Source organism: Corapipo altera, unplaced genomic scaffold (genome assembly GCF_003945725.1).
Source record: "Corapipo altera isolate COAL_440 unplaced genomic scaffold, ASM394572v1 61129, whole genome shotgun sequence".
In the NCBI taxonomy this organism is placed as follows: Eukaryota; Metazoa; Chordata; class Aves; order Passeriformes; family Pipridae; genus Corapipo; species Corapipo altera.
This window is the reverse complement of record NW_020884955.1, coordinates 2,482,788-2,507,702: the sequence shown is the minus strand read 5'-3', so window position 1 is coordinate 2,507,702 and position 24,915 is coordinate 2,482,788. Positions and strand designations below refer to the sequence as shown.

The 24,915-nt window shown below is 34.8% G+C and overlaps 1 long non-coding RNA gene across 1 annotated transcript in view; it reads right to left on the bottom strand.

Annotated features, from left to right (window-relative positions):
- Window positions 1-6: 6 nt before the first annotated feature.
- LOC113956793 overlaps window positions 7-24,915 on the bottom strand; it is a 320,188-nt gene continuing 295,279 nt past the window's right edge. Inside the window, exon 4 of the long non-coding RNA XR_003530950.1 lies at window positions 7-320. This is a non-coding gene — a long non-coding RNA (uncharacterized LOC113956793). The remainder of the gene's footprint in view (window positions 321-24,915) is intronic.

The following is a 24,915-nucleotide window of genomic DNA, read 5'->3' as shown; positions in this document are numbered from 1 at the left end:
GACAAATAGGACAAGACTTATCAGTCCATGAATTAGCTAAAGCTGTTCCATCCATTTAAGAATAATGACATATATATGATCTGTGACCTACTTACCAACCAAAAGAACAAAATTTACATACATCTCACCTTTTCCATGTAGAGAAAAAGATTCCTAACATTTGTAAACATAAGACTAAAACAATTCAATGTTTAACTGTCTTCAACATAACTACGAACAATAATAGAAGACATATTCAAATCTGTTTATTTTATCATAGAAATTATAAATAACATACCTTACGACTTAGTGCATTCAAGTCCTAGAGACGATCACTGCACCTTTGGAAATAAAATTCACCTGTTACAATTATTACAAATAATTTAGTTTAGGATAAAAATTCCTGTAATTTGAAATCTTTTACTTAGTGCAGTTTGCAAGCTTCTTTAGTACCAAGTACCATGCTCCTTTCTCATTTCCTGGTACGTTCAAGAGATCAGTGCATTTTTTTCAGTCCCCCAGTTCCTTTTTTGAGGTTTCCAAGAAGCAGGCTAGCTATAATATACATTCGTCCCCACTCCAGCTTTCCTGCCTGGATTTCAGCTCATTTTGTATTACAGAGCCTAGCAAGAAATCTTTCTAAAGCAACTATTTTATGAAGCAGGTATCAACTGTATTTTGTAGTCCCTCTGTAGCATTGATTCTGGCTACTGCGGCAGCAGTTAACCAACAAACTCTTCAAAAATAAATACTAATCTTACAGATGACAGAAAATAAATACCTAGCACCAACCTCTTACTCAGCTTTTTTGGAATGAAGGGGAGTATAACAGTTGGACTTTTGGTTTAACAACACTGGTGTCAGCACATTGGACAAAGCATTATAGACAGAGCACTGGGAACACTGTGCTTTGCAGAGGAACACGTGAATAAGCCTTTTCTCATTCTAACTCCTGTTTTGCACATATGTGAAAGATATCACACTCTTTCATACCCTATTGTGGAAGAATCACTGGTGCAGATCCTTTCTCCTCTATATCTACAATGATTTCAGAAAAGTAATAGCAATTTATAGTACTTAATTATTTAATCCCTTGAGTTCAAAACATTAAAGCCCCATTGACAAACAGATTATGCCAGTATATTTTTTTCTGGGAGATTAGGAAGAGGCTCACTCCTATGGTATCCTGTCCTTGCCATCCCTTGCTCTTCTCTAGATATATATTTATAAACATCTAATTATATCTTTGTATATATATACAGACTTATATATGTATTTATATAGCATTGGTATATATTTTTTTAAATTACTGCCTGAAAATATTCCATCCCTTTGAAAATGTCTTAATGCATAACACTTTGGACTTACTACATCCAATTTTCTGGAAGTGTGAATTTACCTGTCACCCTTAAAATATGATAAAGCTGTAGTCCAAGTATTCTTCTGTTATTCTACTACAGAGCTTGCCTTATTACAATATAGGTAGTACAACCATCCTATTCAACTTATTTTCACAAGTTTATCTGCTTTATAGCAAAACACAAAGTTTACAGAGATCATCCAAGATATTTTATTTAGATTCATGCCATTAAATGATCTCTGTAGATCGCTTCTTACACATGATACAACCTTCAAAGTAACTTTGCTTCTACACCTGTTGTTTTATTGGCTAGCACAAAGAAAAGGGTATTTTTCCCAGCTTCAACAACTTGACTTATGGCTTATGAGAATTAAGTTCTGATTTTTCTGTGTACTGAAACTGTAATTTTCTCTGTGTACAGATCAACATGCTAGCATTTATTTAATTTTAAAGACACTGAAACTTCTGACAAATATTTTCAACTGCATTAACCTGCACATAAGTAAGCAAACTTAGATAAGTATTGTTGCAGAAAAATAAAAAATAAATTAAAAAAGCCCCTAAAATTTGCTTATTTTAATTAATCATCTTGAAAATAAATCTGAAACAAATGTATTAATTTCAAGGAAGCAGATCATCCTTCTAAGTGAAATGATTTGGGTAAGCATACTGACAGTTTTTGTAATAGTATGAAAAATGCCTTCCACTACAAAAAATAGGAAGCACTTGCATAATATAATTTTTAAGCTGTAATTCTTACTTAATAGAATATATATTCTGTACAACCTCATAAACAGAGAACTCAGTGAGTTGTCAAGCTTCTTTTTAAGGTTTCTTTCTGCAGTACATTACAGACCTCTAATTTTAAGTACATATTCCCAAATAGATCTTTTGCTGATGTCCTTTTAAAAAACCCACAACTCTTGCTTCATATTGCCTATAAAATGCTTTTCAATCATTCAGAACTAACATCATAACGGTGGTTTAAACTTCAGCTGATGGAATGTCTAATGATAAAAAAAAATGCCAACTTTCTTTGTATCCAGTTGAAGTCAATGGAGATAAAGATTACCAGTGACCTCACAACTCCTGGTCCTTAATCTCCAATTATCTTATTTTTTACTATAATGGATTTGTCTAATTGTTGACACAACCACATTGAATTCAGGAGTACTCATGTGACAGTAGCTGAAACCCTCCAGTGATGACTGCACTACACTTCACTAAGACACATCAGTTGTTAAAATTTGCATATATTTTGAAACATTTATTTGATCAAAAAACCCTCACAACTTTCATACACTTAGAATGATCTCACAAGAGACCAACTTACTTCATGCACCTAGTCAATTTATTTCATCTCAAGAAGTAATTAATTCATTTTTGGCACAGTTTGTTCAAATGCAAAAATAGAAATCCTGATTTGTAAAACAAATAGGAAGCAGTTACACATCAGGTGATGGGATTAGTTTATTCCAAAGAGCAATGTTCATGGACCATCACTGGATTCTCTTCTGTCTGCTAAGAAAGACCAAATAACTCTTCAAAACAAAATTATACCAGTGATGGAGTAGAGACAGATCAGTATCAGTGTCAGAACAAGAGGTACTTTGATGAATCATGAAGTATCCAAAGCAAGACTGTTCAGTTGGTAAAGGTTTTCCAGATCTCATCTGTCTGAAAGTAAGACAGCAGAAGAAAACCTGGTTTAAAATCATAGGATTTTAAAAATTTCTATGCAAATGATTCAACCTCTTCAGACAACCAAGATACAGTGGGGGACAAAAAAAAAACCAAAAACCAAAAAACAAAACAAAACAAAACAAAACAAAACAAAACAAAACAAAAAAAAAAAAACAAAAAAAAAAAACAAAAACCCAAAACAAAACAAAAAAAAAAAAACAAAAAAAAAAAACAAAACAAAACCCTGTGTTATTAGGTAGTTGGTAGAAAGTTTCTATCAAGTGTTGTCAGATTATAGTTCTTCTGTCCCCATGCTTAGAAGCTGAAAGAGTAGCCTTCTGCCATAAAGTTGCCATTCTGCTGATCCTCTGAAAATCTGGCAAACATGGTCAGATTACAAGAGTTATGTGCATATCTAATAGAGTGAAGGGGAAAATCAAATTTTAGCTGCTCAGCATTGGTAATTTATGACCAAGGAATGACCTGTTGTTGAGGACAAGAAGGTCCAGCTGCAGAAAGGTTTTAACGGGCTAGTTGTAGGAATAACAGGACAGAAGGACGCCCTGTAGGGAGTGAAGTTTCCCTTGGTCATGAGGTACATCACAGTGTTATCCTGTAGCAATCCATCCACCGTGGACATGAATGCTCAGGGGCCATTTTAGGCAGCAGAACTGGGCTGGGAAATGGATCCAACGCTGATGATCATGGGAGTGCTGCTGCTGCAAGTGTGCATAAGGAATCAGCTCATGCCTCACCTTTGCAGACTCCCTGTAGAATGGCTTATGATGGTAAGACTGTTGAGTGCATCATACATTAAATCTTTTATATTTAAGCACACACCTGTGTTTAATTCAGCTCCAGGCATACAATTCACCTAACAACAGAGTTGTGAGGTAGTGGTTAAAGACATTCAGATTCTGACTGCACTATAGACTGGAAGATAAATATGATGTTTCCACACATGGGATGGGTTTATCTCAGCACAGTTATAAAGTTAAACTAATTTTAATTCGAAAATGAAGCTCTTGGCAGTTTCTGGTACACTACAGATCTCTGCTGGGTTGTTCTGTGAATATTTATAAAACATTTTCTCATATAAGAGCAAAAGGTTATGTGTACTCAGGTATGCTTATTGTATGTATCCTATTGTATGTACCAATAGGACAATATGAATTTCTTTTAACATATTCTATAGGCCCTCCTTTATGCACTGAAAACAATGGAGAATCACTCAGCCTGAAAGAGTCAGCTAAGTGATCTATAAAAACAAATTTCCTTAACTAAAACCAATTAGGAATGTAATATTGAAGTCAAAGTTCTCACAATAACTAAGAGGTAATTACTAAGCTTGTTCTGTAGCTGATAAACAAAGACTTGGAAAGAAAATTTAATCACTGATTTCTTGTCCTAAATTTAGATGCCAAATGAGATCATATAATTAGAGATGAATGAATTTTTATCTGCATTTTATGTATAATCATGTCTAGCACGTTAATTGCAAAAGCAAGAAAAAACAGAATCTTGTATGTTTATTTTAAGAAATAACAGTGGGGACTCACTTTTAGCGCACAAAGACAGATACAGTCGTGCAGTTACAGGAAGACGAAAATTAATCAGTCTCAATGAACTCACCTACATCCACAGACAAATTTTGCATGAAATTAAGCATGCATCACTGGGACCCTCTATCAGAAATCAACAGAACCACAGAAGGAATACATTCCTGGTAGAATGTGCCGTAGGAAGGTACATAACCAGCAGATCCCTATGCTGGTCCCATTACATCCCTTTTCATGTTGTCCTGTCTTAAATAGCGTAAGTTCTTTATTTTTCTCTACCTATACAACAACCTCCATCACTACTTCATTCCTAGTGACATAGTCACATTCTTCACTGATAGCTGCTTTTCATATTTTAAAAGATCTCTGAAGTGATATTTTTGATTGTTATCTGAACATGTATATTTCTCCACATGAGGTTGAGAAAATGTCACTAAATGGAATAAAAAAATTCTATGTTCATCTGTCTCCATTACACCTAAAAAATTCCATCTTTTACCAAGAAAACTGCTTGGTATCTGCTTAGTCTGTGGTATACTATAGATGGATTTCCACTGAGTTAATTGTTGCATTAATACTGAAAAGCCAAGACTTACCTTCATGCAAGTAACTTTGTGTTTAAGTCAAAGTTATAGAAAAATGACAGCAGTGAACCTTATGGAACATTGAAAAATCATCAATAATAGTAGCAGAAAATGAAGAAAAGTAGAGTCCATGAGAATAACAGTAAGCATTTTGAAACTGACTCCTTTATCAGAATGTGGTATGCCAGTGTGAACAATTATGGTTCTATGGAAATTTTGAGAGGAAAGAGACTGAAATTGTGCTTTTCATTTCTCCAAAATTTTGTCTGGGTCACAGCCACAAAAGAATACTTGAATACCAAAAGAGGAGCAGACTTTCTCTTGTACTACCTGTATTCTGCAGTGTTAATGTGACCACCTAATAAAATCAAGGACCTCCCCTGCTCACCAGTGCCTGCTTAGCAGTGCATTTCAGCAACTAGATAGAAATGCATTCAGGGACGATAAAGGCCTTTTGTGCATGCAGGTTTTCCTTACAGTCTACAAGCTTTAGTTCTTCATAAAATGACTCCAGGATCTTGCAGCAAAGTGTGAGAGGCTCACAGTGTCACAGCCAAGATCTCATCATTAAAGTCAGGCTTGCATAATGTTCTGCAGTGGAAACTGTTCCTTATGGTATCTGTTTTTTTCTTGCATTTTGGCTTTTCAATAAAATGAAATCCAAACAAACTTCTAGAACCTATTCCTCATGAAGTATTGCAGACAACCCAAGACGATGATGAATGACATCTGCTATAAAGCTTTTTCACATACTCTTCAGCTAACCTATTTTTGAGAACATTTTTATCAGAGTAATTTAACTGCAACTGAAAACATGTAATTGAGCCAGAAATTTGGAGGAGGACAACAAATAAATTTCCATAAGCTCTAGCGTCCTACACATCCTAAACTGTAGCAACCAAACATGAGGAACCAGAAAAATAAGTGTGTGGCCAAAAATGCAGTTAACAAAAGGTTAATTGAATTGACAAGTTGTAATGAGTCCCTACTGACCTTTAATTTACAGATTCGGCTAACACCTCATACTATGCCAGTTCAAACTATTCAAAATGAAGCCACTGTACCTTTCTAGCCTCCTTTAATATCATTCCAGAATTCAAATAATCCATTTGGATTACTTGCTGGCCACTGTGACTGGGAGAAGTAAAATCTGCTATTTACGGTGCAAGTTAAAAGACTACCATAGTCATCCCATGCTCTCAAATGTAGATATTCTTGTTACTTACCAATTTATATTAAGAGATCAGTAAAGCTTCCAAGAGCAGCTGTTTCTAGGATACCTTTGTAATTTTGCCTCTACAAGTGCTGTCAGAAACACATCCCGCTCAGTTACACCAGAGTTTGACAGGCACCAACACATACTTGGAGTCTGTAAGAATGATTAAAACTTAGAGCTACTAAATACTTACTTTGTTGTCAGTATGAATCTTCTCATGCTATGTTAAAAACCACAACAAAGAACTTAATGGAATGAGGTGCACCTGGCTTGAGAGTTATTAAAGCAGGTTAAAGACAACGCCCTCCAGCAGTTGGTTATGAGAACAACTGTTTCAGCAGTGTGTGTCAGCAGGACTAATATTGCAGTCGTCCCTCCCAAACTACACATGTAGCAATTATGCTAACAATAACTCTGCCTTTTACAGGTTTTCTGGTAAACTTGGTCTCTAAGGACAGTTTAGAAAGAACTAAGCTTCAAATTCTTTTCACAACAGAGTTCAACTAATGGATGAAGGGATTATCAACATCCTACCTGTGTTCCTTTAGACTGGTTTTGAGAAGGTATAATTAGTAATGTCATTAGCAAAGACTGCCAGGGAACAATGATCCCATTCAACAATCATTTTTGAGGTTCCACAGTTTGCTTTTCATTCTACTTTAGAATGAAAACTAAAGCTGTCTGAATGTTCTTTTTTTCAAAACAGTGATGAAGTCTGTATGGAGTGAAGCTAAAATTTTACTTAGCTCTAATTGCTTATATGTGTCAATCAACAGACTGATGGCTGGCCAACAGTCTCAATATAAGTAGTTTAAAGCAGTCTGACTATAAATAGTTTTCCTGATTCATTTAGATCAGTCTCTCCACCTCTTATCTCTCCAAATCAACAGAAGGGGAATATGAATATGGGTTACACACACCTCAGCAATTTTAATTCTGTTTGGTTTTGGACCAGCTCAGTACAGTTGGATTCATCCTAATTTAGCTGATGAAGAGGCAGGAATAACAGTCCTAATAGCACTGTGCCTCAAAAGATATAAATAAGAATAACCCTACTGAAGGCACTTTAACATAGCTGAAAATGCAGCCAAGGTTTTTAATGTGGTCTGTACCGACGGTGCAGAAGAAGGAATAAATATTTCCTCACTGGAAATCTTGTCAGTTTCATACAAAATTATAAATTCATATCTATTCCCTGAGGGTTTTTTTTAATTTTTCTTATATCTGCAAATGTTCCATTAATTTACGAGAAACAAATATGTAAGATTTTTCCCTGGGAGGAGAATGATATGAAGTTATATGAGGGTAGGAAAGTCTGCAACAGGAAAACTGAGCTGAAATCAGGCACCAAATTAAGAAGTAGTGTATTTTTACTTACTGTCCTTATTTGATGTTTAATGTTATAGTATTCTTTCACGAAACAAGCTATTTTATAGTCGACATGTTTTATTAAGCACAGAATAAAGAACTGAGAATTGCTGAATCTCAACTCTGTTTCTTTTCACATAACTTCAAACAAAAGACTTTTTTTCTTCCTGTAATATCATATTAATAACCCAGGTTGCTTTACCAAGCTCCTGAGAGCCTCCTCTGTGATAGAGAATTAGGTGCTAGTGCCCATGGGGAGAAGAAATTCCACTTAATTGTCAGATATTCTTCTATTGAGGGCAACTTGAGGAAGGGCATTGAAAAACGAATAAGGTAGGCAGAGAAGAGGTCTTGTAATGTAATGTAATAATGTAAATAACATTATCTAGTTTAGAAAAAGGGTCTGGTCTGATTAGCCACTTACTCTTTGGTTCTTAGAACAGATCATATGGGACTCTTAAGATGCAGCCACGACATTAATTTGAGTCACCAGAAATTTTAATCTATATATATGTACCCTCCCTACTCAACTCTAAACCAAGTAAAATATGTGCAGATCTCAGAATCGGAAACATAGTGCTTCAAATTTATGTGATGTTATCCAAGTGAAAACTGATATTTGAAAGTAATTTGCCTATTTTGAATAACAAACCAACCCTACTTTCAGAAGAACTTATAGAACTAAAGAGCCTTTCATCCCCGTATTTTTAGAAGAAATCCTTGGAATAAAGAAATAATAATTATAAGCCCCCCACTCTAAAAACAAAACATAACCAAAACCAACAGCAACAAAAAAAACAAGCCCACCCTATGCCTATAAAATATTGTCAATACGCTTCACTAAGCAGATTGAAATTGTCTGGCTTCTGGCAGTTTAGTATGACCGGTTCATACAAGACAACTAGAAAACACAGAATACCATGTTCAAACTTGCCCATACAGATACATATTGAATTTATAAGATTTGAAATGAAGAGCTGAACATGTAAAGACGTTCAATCCTCCTGAATACACTTTTATTTGGACCTGCAAAATGAATTGCTTGCTTATTAGAAATGAATTCTCAACACAAATCAACACGTGGGTGAGATTGACTGGAAATGGCATTAATAGAGCTATATCTAGAAGCAGCCCAGCTAAATATATCTTGCTTTAATGAAGAGAAGAAATAGTGGACAAAAAATATGAACGTAAAGAAGGAAGACAAAAAAAAGTGGTGAATATAAGAAAATCAGTCTCGGAACAGAAACAACCACATTGCAAACAACTCAAGACTTCAATTTTAAATAAATGAGCTATCAGAGAACAATGGGGATGGTAATATGTTAGAAGCAATAATTAAAGTTCATTGCTATCTGTACCTGAAAAACCACTGTGAATAGCTTCTAAACATTAACAAGAGGAACTGAGGAAGACTATATCAGTGAATGAGAGTTTCTATTATTAACAGGCATTATTAGAAAACAATAATAACTAATTAAAAGATAACTTTCTAATTAAAATTGCTGAACAGGATTACACTTGCTGTTGTTGAGCATTTTCTCTCTGGAACGGATAATATCCTTTTTAAGGGTGATATTTCTGTGTAAATAATTATGTTATTTAGAAAGTAACTGCATGTGTCAGGGTTTCCAGGGAAGGCATATATGTTTTTTGGTAAACAAAGATCAGAGGTATAACAGTACAATTAAGTTTCATTGCCTTTTTAGAGGAAGATATACATATTCTCTCATCACGCTATGTTGCTCCATCTTACATGTGTTATGTTTCCTACTATAAAGACAAAGAAAGGAATGTTACTAAATCCATATTTATACCCCAAACCCAAACATGGGCATCCAAACACTGGTATTGTGTAAGATAATCTCTTACTGTTTTGTATATGTTTATTTTTATCATACCAAATTAAAATCAGAATGCCTTGAAAAAAGAGAGTCAGACACATTCCTGTTGCACATTTTATTTTTTTCAGCCATTTTTGCTCTAAACTGATCTCAAAAATATCTGAGACAAATGAATTTATGTTTGGTTTGTTGTTTTTTTAAAAAAAATCTGAAAGGAAGCAATTCATTTTTTCTTTTGTAGTGTCTGTGGTTACTGCAGGCCCCTCATGAAAGTAACGTGGAAATGCTGCATGTGAAAGAGCAACCCTGAGCAGGACAGTCTTGCTGCAGGGCACATGCACCCCATTGTGTGCCTGTATGACCTGTGCAGAGGGATTCCCCACTGTGTGTGGGTCGATGGGCTGCAGGGCAGCACAGGAGCAGATAAAGCCGCAGTGCCTGTTCCTTAGCAGGAGGGGTAAGTGTGTGGTGGGGGCCCAGAGAGCCAGAGACAGGTTTGTAACACTCAGAGCCTGTAAGGGGATGTGATGTGGGTGCAGCTGTGTGTGCAAGCATGTGTAGGTGGGAATTGTATTGTCTTGGGATTTGCTACAGAAGGTGCCTGGAAATTTACAGGTGTTTACTAAGCTTTTGTAAGTGTTTAGTGTTGTGAGCTAAATGTTTTTGTTGTTGCTACTGGTCCCAAATGTATAATTCACTGACTACCACCTAATTCTGTGCTGTTAACAAACAATTTTGATACTTATTTGATTTAAACCACTTCAGCAGAACAAATTTTCTCTCAGATCCTATAATGTGTTTCTTTTATCAGATCAGGATGACTCAACTTGAAACAAAAAGTCCATAGTACGAATACACACACTGTCATAACACAACACCTTCAATATAACAACTGAACATAGAGTTTGCTCCCTAACCAGGTACAATTGCTGTGTAATTTCAGAGGCAGCCACTTAATCCTTTGGAAACCAGGTGTAATGGTAGTGTTCCACATGATTGAAGGTCAAGTATACATTCCATCAGTGACTGAATGGTATGCAACTGTTCCACTGATGAAAGCCTTTGAAAGAATAATACAGCTAAATAGGTTTTCTGTCATTCTTTTCAAATCTTGCATACATTAATACGTGGTGTCTATACATACTCACTAAAATATAAACTTTCTCTCCCTGATACATAAAATAAAGTAAGGCTGTAGATGAATAATTAAAATTGACAATACAAAAATAATTTCTTTAATGCTTTTAAACAAAATATTCTGTGTAGTTACAGGAGAGTTCTGTCTCTTTTCTATTCCCTTTTTTTTTAGTGGTACATGGCACACATTTAAATGACATCTCTTTGAAACCAACAGCTTAAACTAGCAATTCTGCTTAGAAGGAGAGAAATTTAGAGTTGTTATATACTGTGTCTATGATGCTTTTATACTGTGTCTATTATGCTTTTTAATGGATTGATTCTGACTACAATTTGCCTTTGTTATTACTATTTACTTGGAAGCACTAAAGTAAAAATGAGGAATAACTACGATCTGCTAACCAGGAGCAACAACAGGAAGTGGAAAGAAAATTATCTGGGAGTGGGAGTCCCATCTATGGGAAAAGAATACAACAAGAAGGTGGCATCAGCAAAAGTGGAAGAAATCCAGTTACAAGTCAGTCTTTTAAAGGAAGGACAGGAGAAGGGTTGATATACATACAACAGAATGCAGTTCTCTGAAAAACAGATGAAGACAAGGGCATTTTAGAAACTCATTTAAGTGGAAAACAGAAAAGAAAAAGACATTTTGGAGAATAATGTTAAGGAGAATAATGTTGTACAATAACACAGAGGAACACAAAAAAGAAAAAAGATGTGCACAGGATGTCAATTTCCATTCCTTGGATGTTACAAAAGAGGTTGTTACATTGCTTAATAAAGCAAAGAGGTTGTACTTTGAGGGTTTCTTGAAGGGCGGTTAAATATATAAAAAAACCCGGTTTATGTTGGAGATCTCAGAGAGTTTTTTTGGTCAACTGGCTGCTCTTCTTCATGAAGAGAAAATTGTTCTTGTTTCTTAAAATTAAAAAAAGCTTATGAAATGCTCTTAAGCATAAAGGCAGAAATACCACTGAATTATTTCATTTCTTATCTACTCATATGGCTTAATTTTTATTTTAAATGCACGTGCAAGGAGATGTCACTCTGAAGTCTACAAACCTTCAGAGCCTACCTCTGTTAGACATATTGAAGAGCCACTTATAGTTTGTCATATATTGTGACTACATATAGGATTTCTCAACACAGACATATTGTATTAAAAATCAAAACATAGTTAAATAAGTGCCATCTGTGGTACAGAAGGCTTATCTGATTTGGCATCAGTTTATTTTAATATAATTAGCTCATATAAATTATAACAGCATAAGCACTACTGTAGACTAGCACATAAGTCCACGCTAGACTAGTAAATGAGTCTACACTAGGTGGTTCATGGCCTTAACTAGACTGATGTGCTCTCCAAGAGCTCTGAAAGCACAATTTATTATACAGGGAGCAAACCAAGTAATCATATTACAAAACGACATTTGGTTTATTTGCCATCATGGATCACACTGAATAAAATTCAATTAAGGTTATAGTAATTAATTCCTATTTAAAGGAAAAAAGAAATTCATAATAGAAGGACACTGTTTAATACGTATATTTGCTTCAAATGTTCAATACAGAAGTGATGCAGTGAGATAACTTTACAGATCACCACTATCTCTTTTAGTAATAATTTATAAAGCACATAAACAGAATTCAAGGTGATCATGTATCCTAAGATGATTTCTGTACACTGGAATATCTGAGGGACAATAATTCTGGATGAATCAAGAAGTAGAGGGCTAGTAACAGCTACTCTTCTAAATGGCAGCTATTACATCTGGATATTTGGATATGATCTCCATGGAAATTAAGAAAAAATTTATAAATATTTATTAGAGAAAAGAGAGTGGGAAGGAAACAGAACTTGATTTTTTTCCTTTTTACCCTACTTAAACTAATTCCTCTGGTAATCACTGTTGCTCTTTCGTTCCTAGAGTCTTCAGCTTTTTCCTTCAACTCCTGCAGTTTTGCACCCTTATATCTCTTTCTTACATCACCATGCTATTTTTAAATTTGTGCAACACTGACGTCTGTAAGCAAAAAATATTACATACTAATAAGGCTCCTAAGACACTAGGCAAGGATGGAACTATTTTTTAAATAAACTGCAATGGTTCAAAGAGAACATTTTCTTTCTCTTTAAACATTCTATGCTAATTGTCCTCTGGAACTTGCCACCAAATACTATCTTTGAAATACCTCGGTTGAATCTTCTCAAAGCTGAAGCCACTTAAACTGGATCTGAAAACACCAATAATCACAGAGGTTGAAACTGAATGCACTGTAATCCTTTTCTTCAACTCACAAGGGAAGAGGACATCAATTGTAAGAATAAATCAAAGTCTTGTTTTTGAATAGACAGTTAAGTACTTGCTTGGTTCCAATTGACTTTGGTTGCTATTACATATATTCATAAATTTCCTTAAGCAGGAGTGATTCGTTGAGCTGAAGCTCAGAAGTAGCACAGTGTTGACACTGCTAATGAATGAAAAAGCAATAAAAAAAAATTTGGTAGGTAACTTATGACAAACTATTTGTGGATCACCAAACAAACCAAGTCAAACTTTCTTGAATCTCCAGCTCATATTTCAGACACAATTATTTTCATTCTCCAAAATAATTGAGGAAAAATTTATGCTACTGAAAAACTAATATAAATATTTCTTTATTTCATTTTTCTTTTGTAGGAAATATCAGCATATTCAACTCCTCAAGGAGAGTCCAGATATGAAGAAGAAACAACTCATATTTATACTGAATTTTTAACAAAGGAATTTCTTTTCCAAGAAGGGACAGGCAGGTGAGTTTCCTCGACATCCACAAAGAGTGATAGATAAGCAGTAGTAGCTTATCTATACAGAAGAGATGAATTTAATAAGGCATAGCAGAGAATGTGGGAGCATAAGCTTCTGTTCCCATTCCAACATCAACTCAATTTGCAACCTTACACAGGTACATTACTGTCTTATTTTGTCTCAGTTAAAATAGTACAGGTAGTGGTACGACGAGTGCAGTGAGGAGGAGAAATATAGTAGAGGTAGGAGGAACTTGGATACTATGGAAACAGAGGTCTGACAGCTATCTAAGATAGGAAGACCACACAGAAATACTGGATGAAAGAAATAAAAACAGCAATAAGATACAATCTAGTATGATTAAAAAAAAAAAAGTCCAAGGTGATCTAGTATCAAATAGACTTCAAGGGCACTACCTGGGTAATTACCTCAATATTACCCTCATGTATTTCAAAAACTTGCTCTTGCCTACCACTCTTACTCTACCATTCTTATTCACTATTTGTTCCAGAGGGACACAAAACTTAAGAAAATATTCTGTCAAGCATGAGGAAACCAAACATTTGGAACAGACATAACAGATGACTGTGAAGGAAACAAGGAAAAAGAGGTGGAGGGCATTCAGCCTGTGGCAAACCGCACAGCTGAGGAACAAGTGTCAGCCTACATTCTCTCTGCTAGAAATACTACAGCCTCATTTCACCCAATTCGTTTGCTCATGCAAGAACTGTAAGCTGTAAAGAAGAGATTAATTCATGCAGATTTGATACCAGTATATTAGTCTTATTTCAGAAGTACCACACTTGTGTTTCTTGAATAAATTAAAATCTTTCCTCACTCTTCAGATGGAAGAATAGCATTTAATACTATTCACTGGTTTACTCAACTGTGTTTTTTTTCCAGTGTGCTTCCATTCAAAATACAATAACTCTATTTTTTTCTAGAAAAAAACCTCTGTGGCCTGACAGAATAACAGAAGGCCCACAGAAATTATGCAGATCAGCACAGAAAAAGAACCTGGTCGACTATTAGCATGTCACATACATGGCAATGAAGTAGCATTTCACTTTAAAAAATCTCTTAAATAATTCTTTAACAAAGAATAGAAAGAAGAAAAAGAAAGATCCAATAAATTACTTAGGTCCTGAATCCCTTCTTGGACTGGGTTGCTCACATTTGCTTTTGAAGTCTTATTAAACTGCAAAGTGATATTTATAGTTAAATGCAGGTTTTGAGAAGAACATCAAAACACCTCGGGGAAGTGCTTTCTGGTGGCTTAAATTGCCATGAGGATTCAGTTGTGTATATTTTCTCATTTGTTTTAAATCCTCTAATAATATGGGAAAGCAGTCTACTACCCCATTCTACAGATGAGAAGTTTTATTAACTTGGATTAAAGTTATGATATCTGTACATGGGGGATGGAGTGGTGATTGCAATAATAATTCTCAGTTGGATAGAAGTGGTGGATTATGGCTATAAATATTGGCTTTGATTCTATCTGCATAATAAAGTGCAAGGGAGCCTACAGACTTCTGAACATTTGAAATGGTGACAATTCCAAAAGGAAAGAAAAAGTCATAAAAAGTCCAAGGTACTGTCACTTACAAGTCAATGACATTTACATGCCAGTGTGGCACATTAGATGATCTTTATGATTCATTCAAACCCAAGCCATTCTGTGACTCTTATGTTACTATGATATCAAAGTCTTTGGAAAACTAGAGGTTCAGAAAGATACTTACATAGATTTAAAAAAACCCCAACAAAACAAAACAAACCAAAAAAACCCCAAAGAAACCACCAAACCCTCTTAAGTATCTGCCTTCTTTTTATTTCAAAAGACGTACCTAATTGGTTTTGAAAGTAAACATTCTCTCTCAACCCTTTCCTTTGAGACTTTCCTCTCTCTCTCTCTCTCTCTCTCTCTCTCTCTCTCTCACAAAGTCAGCCTTTAGAAATGCATTCCATAGAGCTTCCATTACCATTGGAGGAAGAAGCTGGCAGAAACTTGGCTTACAGAACTGTGTTGTGCCTTGTGATCAGTACAGTAAACAGAATAAATCAATGCACTTCCTGTATCTCCCATCCCTCACAGCAGAGGATTTACATTGCTACACTACTTGAAAAGGAATGCAACACATTTTATTACATGTGCCTGGTGAGGAAGAAGGATCCTTGCCTTCATTTTGACCTAACAGTGTGTCTTACATGAAAGGAAGCTAAGAACTATCATGCCTAACACTATTCTGAGTCAGGGACTGTAATTCTTCTTGCCAAGCTTTAAGGTAGAAGACTGTTTTCCAAGCTATTTTCATAGTTGCATGAGGAATGTAGAAAGCAGTCCCTGGAGAACTGACTTATGATATCATTGCAATTATGGATGATACGCTTGTCTTTCTGCTCTGCACATCTCTGTTAACTGCCGTCGGACCTGACACTGGAGGGACAAGCTAGAGTAACCTTCCCAGTATTGCACACATGGATGTGTGTGCCAAGTATTTTAAGCTAATAGTTCTCAGTGACATAAAGGCATTGCATTATTGCAGTTCATGGAAAACAAGCTCTATTTCAATTAACATTAACACAGTTTAGAGATGCTTCACTGGAAGACAAAAGGAATTGACAACTATTCACTACAACTACGTGAAAGAAATGCAACAAAGTGTAAATTAGTCTGAGTCCCTCTTCACTTCATGGATTTTCAGCTCAAGAGTAAAGGAGGTATTTCCTAGGTCAATCAGTGTCCTAATTAAAGGTTTCTCTAGCAATTTTTTGAAGATAATAGCTTTTCTAAAATATAGCTGAATTGATAAGCAAATATTTTGGTTACTTTTCAGAACATGCTAGGTGAGGTAACTATAACCAGATATTTCAGTCTACAATATGAAAAACGCTTTCTTGGGAACAATTATTTTTACAGAATCATAGAATTGTTTGGTTTGAAAGGGACATTTGAAGATCATCTAGTTCAAGCCTCCCACTACGGGAAGGAATATCTTTCCCTAGATCACATTGCTCAGTGTCCCATCCAACGTGGCTTTGATACTTGCAATGATGTGTCAACCACAATGTCTGTAATAAAAAATTTCTTCTTTATGTCCCATCTAAATTTGTCCTTTTTCAATTTAAAACCATTGCCCCTTGTTCTGTTACTAGTGGCTGTGGTAAAAAGTCTTTCTCAGGTTGGCTTTTTGGTGTTTTTTTTGTTTCATTCGTTGGTTGGTTGGTGCTTTTTTTATGTCTCCTTTATATATTTAAAAACTGTAATAAGTTCTCTGTGAAGCTTTCTCTTTTCCAGGCTGAATAAACTCAACCCTCTCAGAATTTCTTCGTAGAAGAGGTGCTCCAGACCTCTGACCATTGTTGCACCCCTTCTCTGGATCTGTTCTAACATGTCTGTGTCTTTCTTGTGCTGGGGCCTCAGAACTGGATTCGAGTGGGGTCTCACCAAAGCAGAGTAAAGGGGAAGAATCAAATCCCTTCACCAGCTGGCCACACATATTTTTTTGCACCTCAAGATACAGTTGGTTTTCTGGGCTGTGAACCTATATTTCTGGCTCTGTTGTAGCTTCAGGAGGGCCAGCTATTTTCATTATGTCAATAACACATTTAAAAAACTGAATTTTACCACTCAGGTTGTCTCACTGGCACTCTTCAGCAGTAACTCCTGTCAACAGTAACTGGTATATGCCAGCTTCAGTTAGACACATGATCTGAAGCTACTGCCTAAGGATATGGGAAAGAATATATTTTTATATTTATTTTCAGAGAAAATAATGAAGAAAAGAATCAGAATCGCTAATCAGAATCATGGGAAGATGTTACTAAGCATGGGCTAATATCGATGTATAAGAAAAGGCTAAAACTTTGCAGATTATCATAGAATCACAGAACTACTTGCATTGGAAGGGACCTCAAAGATAATCTAGTTTCAAACCACTACAATGGGCAGGGACACCTCCTACTAGATTGGGTTCCTCAACCCGTCTTCCCCCTCTATCTTTTAAGAGATAAAGGAGATTGCCAAAGTTATGAAGAAAACTGCATGATATGTCAGTTTGTTTTACAGTAGGAAACTAGGCATAATTGGAGACACTTCTTGTCCACTATATAAAATGTTTTCTGATTAATAATTTTTTTTAATGGCTGTCCATGACTCAATATTTCATTTTCTTAACAAAGTAGTAGTTAGAAATATCCTTCATCCTCAGAGGTCAATTAGTAAGATACACAGAAATAGAGATGGTTGACAATTGTAGAGAAATTTTCTTCCAAATAGTTAAACTTCTAAAACAAAGTAGGGAATATTTTAAATTGTTGATGAAAGAAAGACTAATAAATATTGAAATCATCAGTAGTTAAAATACTAAAGGATGAAATATTTAATTTGAACCAGTATCAAAGACCTGGATGCTTATCTGAAGTTTATTTATCCTTATCTGAATTTTCTGCATCTGCAAATTTCCTGAAATTTCAAGAGATGAAACATCATAAGGCACATTACAAGGAGGATGCATCTGCAGTCTCCTGAATGTGTCTTCAATACCAGTAATGAATTGCAGAAAAATGTAACCTTTATTGAAAAAATGCAGCAAGGTACATATGATGTTAACTACCCTATAAGACTGTAAGTTACATTGATTGAAACTTGATTCAAAGGAATGAAAAGACACTGTGTAATCACACCAACACTTTTTGTTTAAAATTTGTTTTCCTTATTTATATTAAATTTTCAATGCTTTCCTTCCTTAAGGAAGCATCCTATTTATGTTCAGGATAGATGCTAAAATCCAAATTTGGGTATAAATAACAAGGTTCTCTCTGACATAATTTTAAATAGAATACAGTAAACATAAATAAAATTAGGATTTGCAGGAGTGAGATGATTTATTACTCATTAAAAAACCCCCAAACTAAACCAAACTTAAAAAAAACCCACAAAGTTTTCAATCAAAGCCAGTTCAAAATGCTATATGAAATCTTTTATTCTATGCTACACAATATGGAAGAAAAGAAAAAATTCCTTCCTGAAGTAACTGGAAAAAATATTTTCTAGAACAGAAAATTTAAAGGGCTCACTAGACAGAACCAGAGAGGAAATAGTGGGTAACAGTGTGCATGTTACAAGAATGAACCTAAACCAGGAAATATAAGTAGGAATGGACTTAACATAAACAGAATTAGTAATAATTTTTTCTCCCGAAGATGTCAGTTTCCAATTGACATTACAGTGCTTTGACTGTACTGACTTCCTTGAAAAGTCCTTTTTGGACATAAATCTCCTTCAAAACATTTTGAACAGCTGTATGGTAATTCATATTTTCCTATCCAGTAGGTCTACAAAGAGGATGCAGTACTTCTGCACTCAAAACATTGAAGACTTTTCAATTTCTTCACAAGAAGAGGTGAAGATGGAAGAATTAAAATCAAGTATGCAGTTTTCTAACAGATGGAGGGATCCCAGTGCTTTAGATCACTTTTCTTGAGCTAGTTCATCACTCCTGTTCATCACCCTGATGAACACTTAATCACAGGATGCATATTGATTTCCAAATTGCAAACTTCCTCAATGAACCTCTCAATTATCTGAAAAAAGCTTTTGCAGATCATTTTTTTAAAGAAGTTGCATAACTACAGATTCCATTATTTGCTCCAAGTTCTGTAACAGCAAAGTACCAAAGAAGACTACCACAAAGTTACAATTTCTGTGGAGAAACACAATAGAGAATGTACCCCTTCCTTCATTGCATTTGGCTACAGGCTGAAGAATGACAAGAACATTGGGTTTGGAAAGGGGTAACTTGAAGATAGTACTATTCAAAGGACATGTACCCCTAGAGATTTCATTCCCATTAACAAATTGTGGCACGGAATGAGGAAATCCATTATCCACTTTTTCATTAAAGAGCACACCAGGACTTGTAAGTTGTACATACTAGTAACAAAGAATCTACGCAGCCTTGCAAATTAGGGTTTGCTGAAAGTGATAAAAAGGAACTAGGTGATTACTATGTGAATAACGAGCAAGTTCCAATGAAACTACAGTGCCATTTATAACCTTTAGTTAGGCATTTAGTCACTTTCAGAATTTGGGAGAAGATATTGATTCTGCAATAGATTAGGGAATTACTGATAACATCAGCGGGATCCCCATCAATTCTAACAGTTCAAACACTGTAAAATTCTTATCAGCAAAAGTCCTTCTCTCTAAATCCACTCAGAACATGGAATCTACTAGACAATTTGACTCACAGTGGGATGTTTTACGCTTGGAATCAAAACAGATCGCGAGAGTTGAGAAATAATCTCAGCAAAAGGACACTGCTAGAGATACACATTTCCAAGCATGCTTGATTTAAAGTCATCTTGTATGGCTCAGAATCCTGTTTGGTGTAGATCATCATTAATCAATTAATTTATAGTTACTTAACCTTGTAATGTACTGGAACTGCAATTATTTACAGTTAAAGTTGTGGAGCTCTTGATGGCTACTCTTTACAACTGAAATCAAATCTCCAGACAGTGATGATGATATGTTGCAGGAATTTAGAATCAATTCTTAAATAGTGAACAGTGCACAGAAAAATGGTGATTTTCTAGCAAAAAAGAGTTTTATAGAGGCCTAGGAAAACTTGACCACGTAAAAAAAACTGTGAAGGGAGCCATCTTAGCTACCTTGTCCAGGACAACTAATTAGCAATGAATGAAATAGGGAGCCAGAACCAAGTGATTTCAGAAGACAAAGTATAGTCCCTGCTGTCAGTCAATCACATAAGGCACAAAGTAGCAGCTTGCCACAAACTACCATGAGTAAACAGGAATAGATATTAGGAAGAAGACGGATATTAGTGCAAGAGAAACACTCACACGTGAACTGAAGAAATCAGGAAGAGAAGATGATGGATAGGTAATGTCTTTGGAGAAAAGGGCATCAAGAAAGGCTAAGGTGTGTGAAAGATACAAACATCTGGGCACTTGTGATGGATTAGATTAGAAGGAACACTGAGCACAGAAAAAAATAACAAATGGGAGGAAAAAAAATTAAAGAATGAGCATCCTGAGTATTATTTTCTTTCCTAGAAAGTGAAAACCAGTTGCAGAAGCTAAGTTTATAACCTGCTAATATCTAACATACTACTATTTTACATGCCCAACTGAATTATGCCAAGCAGAAGACGAATAGGGTCATAATTAGTAAGCTTGAAGCACGAGTAATTTGTCTTAAGGTACACCCTGCAGAGTGAGACAAGCAGAGATAGAGAAGTGTTTAAATCTGCACAATGACTCGAGATAATTGTCCAGCTAGCAACATAGACCTTACAAGGACAGGAAAGAAGGTCTTAAATAGCAGGCTGTGAACCCTCTCCAAAACATGACAACAAGACAAATATTAGCCCACAAAACCTACATCGTTTCTGCTAAAATAGGTTCAGTCCATCACCAAACCACTATTGTTCTGAAAATTGAAAGAAACCAAAATAATAGTATACATCACCTTTGTGGGCTTTTTAACCTCTGAAGAAAATTTGTAGTGTATTACTTTCTCAAACTATATTAAAATAAGTACCAATAAACGCCAAGGACAGTCTGAAAAATAACAGCATTCCCTACCTGCTTCAAACAGTAGAAATAGATTAAATAAAAGAGAGCATTTTATCCATATATATCAGTATCTTAGAGTGTGAGCAGATAATCTGTTACCAAGCAAAACCTTCATACAACTGCCTTGAAGCTGCTGTCCCTGCCACTACCGTCACATCTTATAATGCCATGTGTGCAAAAATAAATACTGAGGTTGCCTGTATAATTTCTATTCTGTGCTTTCATGACTTTTTTTTTTTTCTGAGAGATTTCACAAAATGCGCTTGTCTCAAGATTACCACTTGTAGTGGAAACAAAAAAATTCCACATTTTCTCTAAAAAAAATATTTAAAAGATCTTAAGTGCTAAAAGTTAATTTTTAATTTTTAGAAATTCATTTGACATAAGGTATCTCAAATATGTATATAGCAATAGATTTTAATATAGGGAATTTTTCTACTACACTCAAAATTCAGAGTTCAAAATGTAAGTATTACTTGCTAATTAGTACTTTGTTGCTAGACAGATGTAATTCTGAATAAACACACATTCCTCAATAATAAAAGAATAGATTTGTCACTATGTGATTTAGTTTTAACCATTTTCAGTTTTCATTTTCATGTCTCTTTAAGTAAGTACTACACTTTGGAGCTACCCAAATTATTTATAGCAATTAACCCCACAGCAAACGTCATAGCAAGACAATCAACGACTTGAAATATTCAGATTAATCATTAATTTGTGATTCTTTAGTACTGGGATTCACAAAGATTTTTTTTTTTTACTGTTTTCATGATCTGATATCCAGTCCCTGAACTTCTATTAATCTTTTCACTGAACTTGCTACCTGTACTTTTAAAAATTATTCCCAAAATTAATGGTTGCTCAAGAAATCAAAATTGACAGGTGATCTTTATTTTTACAATTGATATGAATTTTAGATTAACTAATTTACGTTCATCTAGTTGGACTGTTATTATCTAGTTGAGTTTTCACTAGACAGGAAAACTGTCTCCTCTACTCTGTCATTTCAAATATATTTTTATTCACAAAGATCCATATCAGAGAATAGTTGTAGAATGTCCATTACATTTTGCTTCCATCTACTTTCTTTGAATTATAAATTTCAGAAATCAGCTCTATCTCTTAAGGATTGAAGTGAGCCTGCACATAACATAGTATTTTATCCCTGGCCATCCACTCTCGCTGTGTACTGTTACTCCCATCCACATTTTCTTCAGACTCTGTAGTTTTGGATCTGATTAACCAGTGTGTAATTCTCAAGTCACATTCCCTATTTACTGACTTTACATCTTTATGTGGATACAATGCTCCTTCTGTAACTTATTGGAAGATAAATTTCCTACCATTTTTTTTGGTAGGAAATAAAGTGATATAATACCCTTTTCCAGGAGAGGTATATTTTCAGCAGATGAAATACCACCTTTACACAGTCTGGTGGATTCAAGGTTCTGATCTATCTGGAGAAACACTTCTAGTTCCAGGACAGTAACATGTTTGCTCAAATTGCATATTTTCAATCTGTTTCAAAAGTGGGTATATATTTGAAAGCAAACTTGGTTAGAAGGTAAATAAAAATTGCACTGGAAAATCATGTTTATTTCAAGTCTTTTATAGCAAAATCTACTTTACTTTGCAAGATGTGCACAAAAGTGTGGCATCTAGGTGTCAATAATACACTGCAAATAGGTCCAGGTTCTTAAGGGTAAACTGCGCGACTGACCATAGTATGAACACTTTGTTACCAAGGTTGTAATCATGATGATCAGTAGTGTAAGATAAACTCATTATTCTAGTGGAAAGCCTCATTATCATACCATTTACCTTGACAGTGCTAAGTAGATTCTGACATAAAATTATGGAGCCATGTTTGAATCAAATTCATCCCAGGAATAATTCAACATGACAAGCTATGTGTTACAACTGACGAGAATTAATTTATCATGTGATATTCTATGTATATCGTATTATTGAAATGTGATAGCATCCTATCTTTTCCAATCTTTAAAGAAACAAGGAAAGGTTTAATAAAATCAATACAACTATTACAGTTGATGGAAAAGTAGTACAGTTTCCCAGTAATGCAGATACAACTATTACAGTTGATGGAAAAGTAGTACAGTTTCCCAGTAATGCAGGAGATACAGCCTGTATCATACGATGAGCCATTCTGACCTAACCAGTTATATATTTCTATGACTCATATCACTCATATTAGAAGAAAAAAAATAATTATTTAATATTTAAATGTTTAAATATTGGAGGGAAATAGAGAAAGGAAGGAAGGAGGGAGGGAGGGAAGGAAGGTAGGAAGGCAAGAAAGAAAGAAGGAAAGAAGGAAAGAAGAAGAAAGAAAGAAAGAAAGAGAAAGAAAGACAGAAAGAAATAAATAAATTCTCATCCTTAAATTTGCAGATGACCTAAACAATCCTCAAGGGAGTTTTCCTTCTCTGATTGCACTGTTCATGTAATGTCCCTACTGTAAAAAGAACTTGCTGAGCATACAGTTAGCATTGCAACATGTTCAATTTGATAATTAGATTGTTCCCAGATGTGCTGCATCCTCAGTGCATTTCTCATATTGTTCTTGTATTTTCCTTTTGGAGTTTTTAATAAAGTGCATTCCACTATCCCTCTGCACTAAGGTCCCTTTTAAACTATACTGTAACATTTATTGCTTCAAAGACATTCAGAAGATTGCTGATTGTAAAACACAGATGGATATGTAGCCTTTGGTCATGCTTAATAATAAAGAAAAAAAAAAGAAGACTAAGGTTTTAAAAATTACAAAGAAACTTCAGCAATGTTTAGTATTTATACTAATTCCAGTACATACAGAGGACAATATTTGAAACCATTCCAATAGAAAACACTAGTGGAAGAAGTTTTAAAACACTATTATAAAACCAGAGTTGCAGTCTATGCTCTGTCATACATAACCATTCCAAACTGGCACTGACATATTCATTGAAAATATCTACAAATATTGATCATTTGTAATACAGTTTGGAAATATCAATTAGATAACACCACTGAAGTTTATATGGTGTGGCATTCATCTTCATTGACTGCTGACTGCACCCAGTACTTACTGCAGAACACTTTCTGTGCAGTTTATTCCTGGAAACCATGCATCAAAATGACAGCCTTGATCCTATAGTATTAAAACTTTCTCATTCTGATAAAACAAAGCTGGTAAGGGAAAACCCCAAACATTTATAAGTTCAGTATGACTACTCAATTGCTTTCCTGGAATAAAAAGCAATAAAATAAAATAAAATAAAATAAAATAAAATAAAATAAAATAAAATAAAATAAAATAAAAGCAAACAAACAAAACAAACCACAGAGTTTCTACTATTTTCTGAAAAAAAAACCCCAAAAAATTCATAATTAAAAGCAACTTAAATAATAGGCATATAGTTATCATCTGATGACTTTTTATATATGATATGAATGTGTTGGGGAAAATCACTGGAAGCCATAACTGTTCATAAAATGAGCAAAATGACAAATTTTATGACAACAAACTCTTTTATATTGCTAAATCAGAATTTACACACTATAAGGTCACGCCCTTACTGTGCTATTCCAGTGTAATTTGTTAGAGTAGTCTATAAGAGACATACACCGGGCTTCATTACAAATCACCTACTAAGTTTTAGAGATGGATGGACCTTTTGGGTGAATCTGAGATTGTCTGCCTCTGCCCGTGTTAACACTCCTGTGCACATTTCTCAAATGCTTGACTTATTCTTGCTTCCTCCTACACCAATCCACGAAGTTGGCAC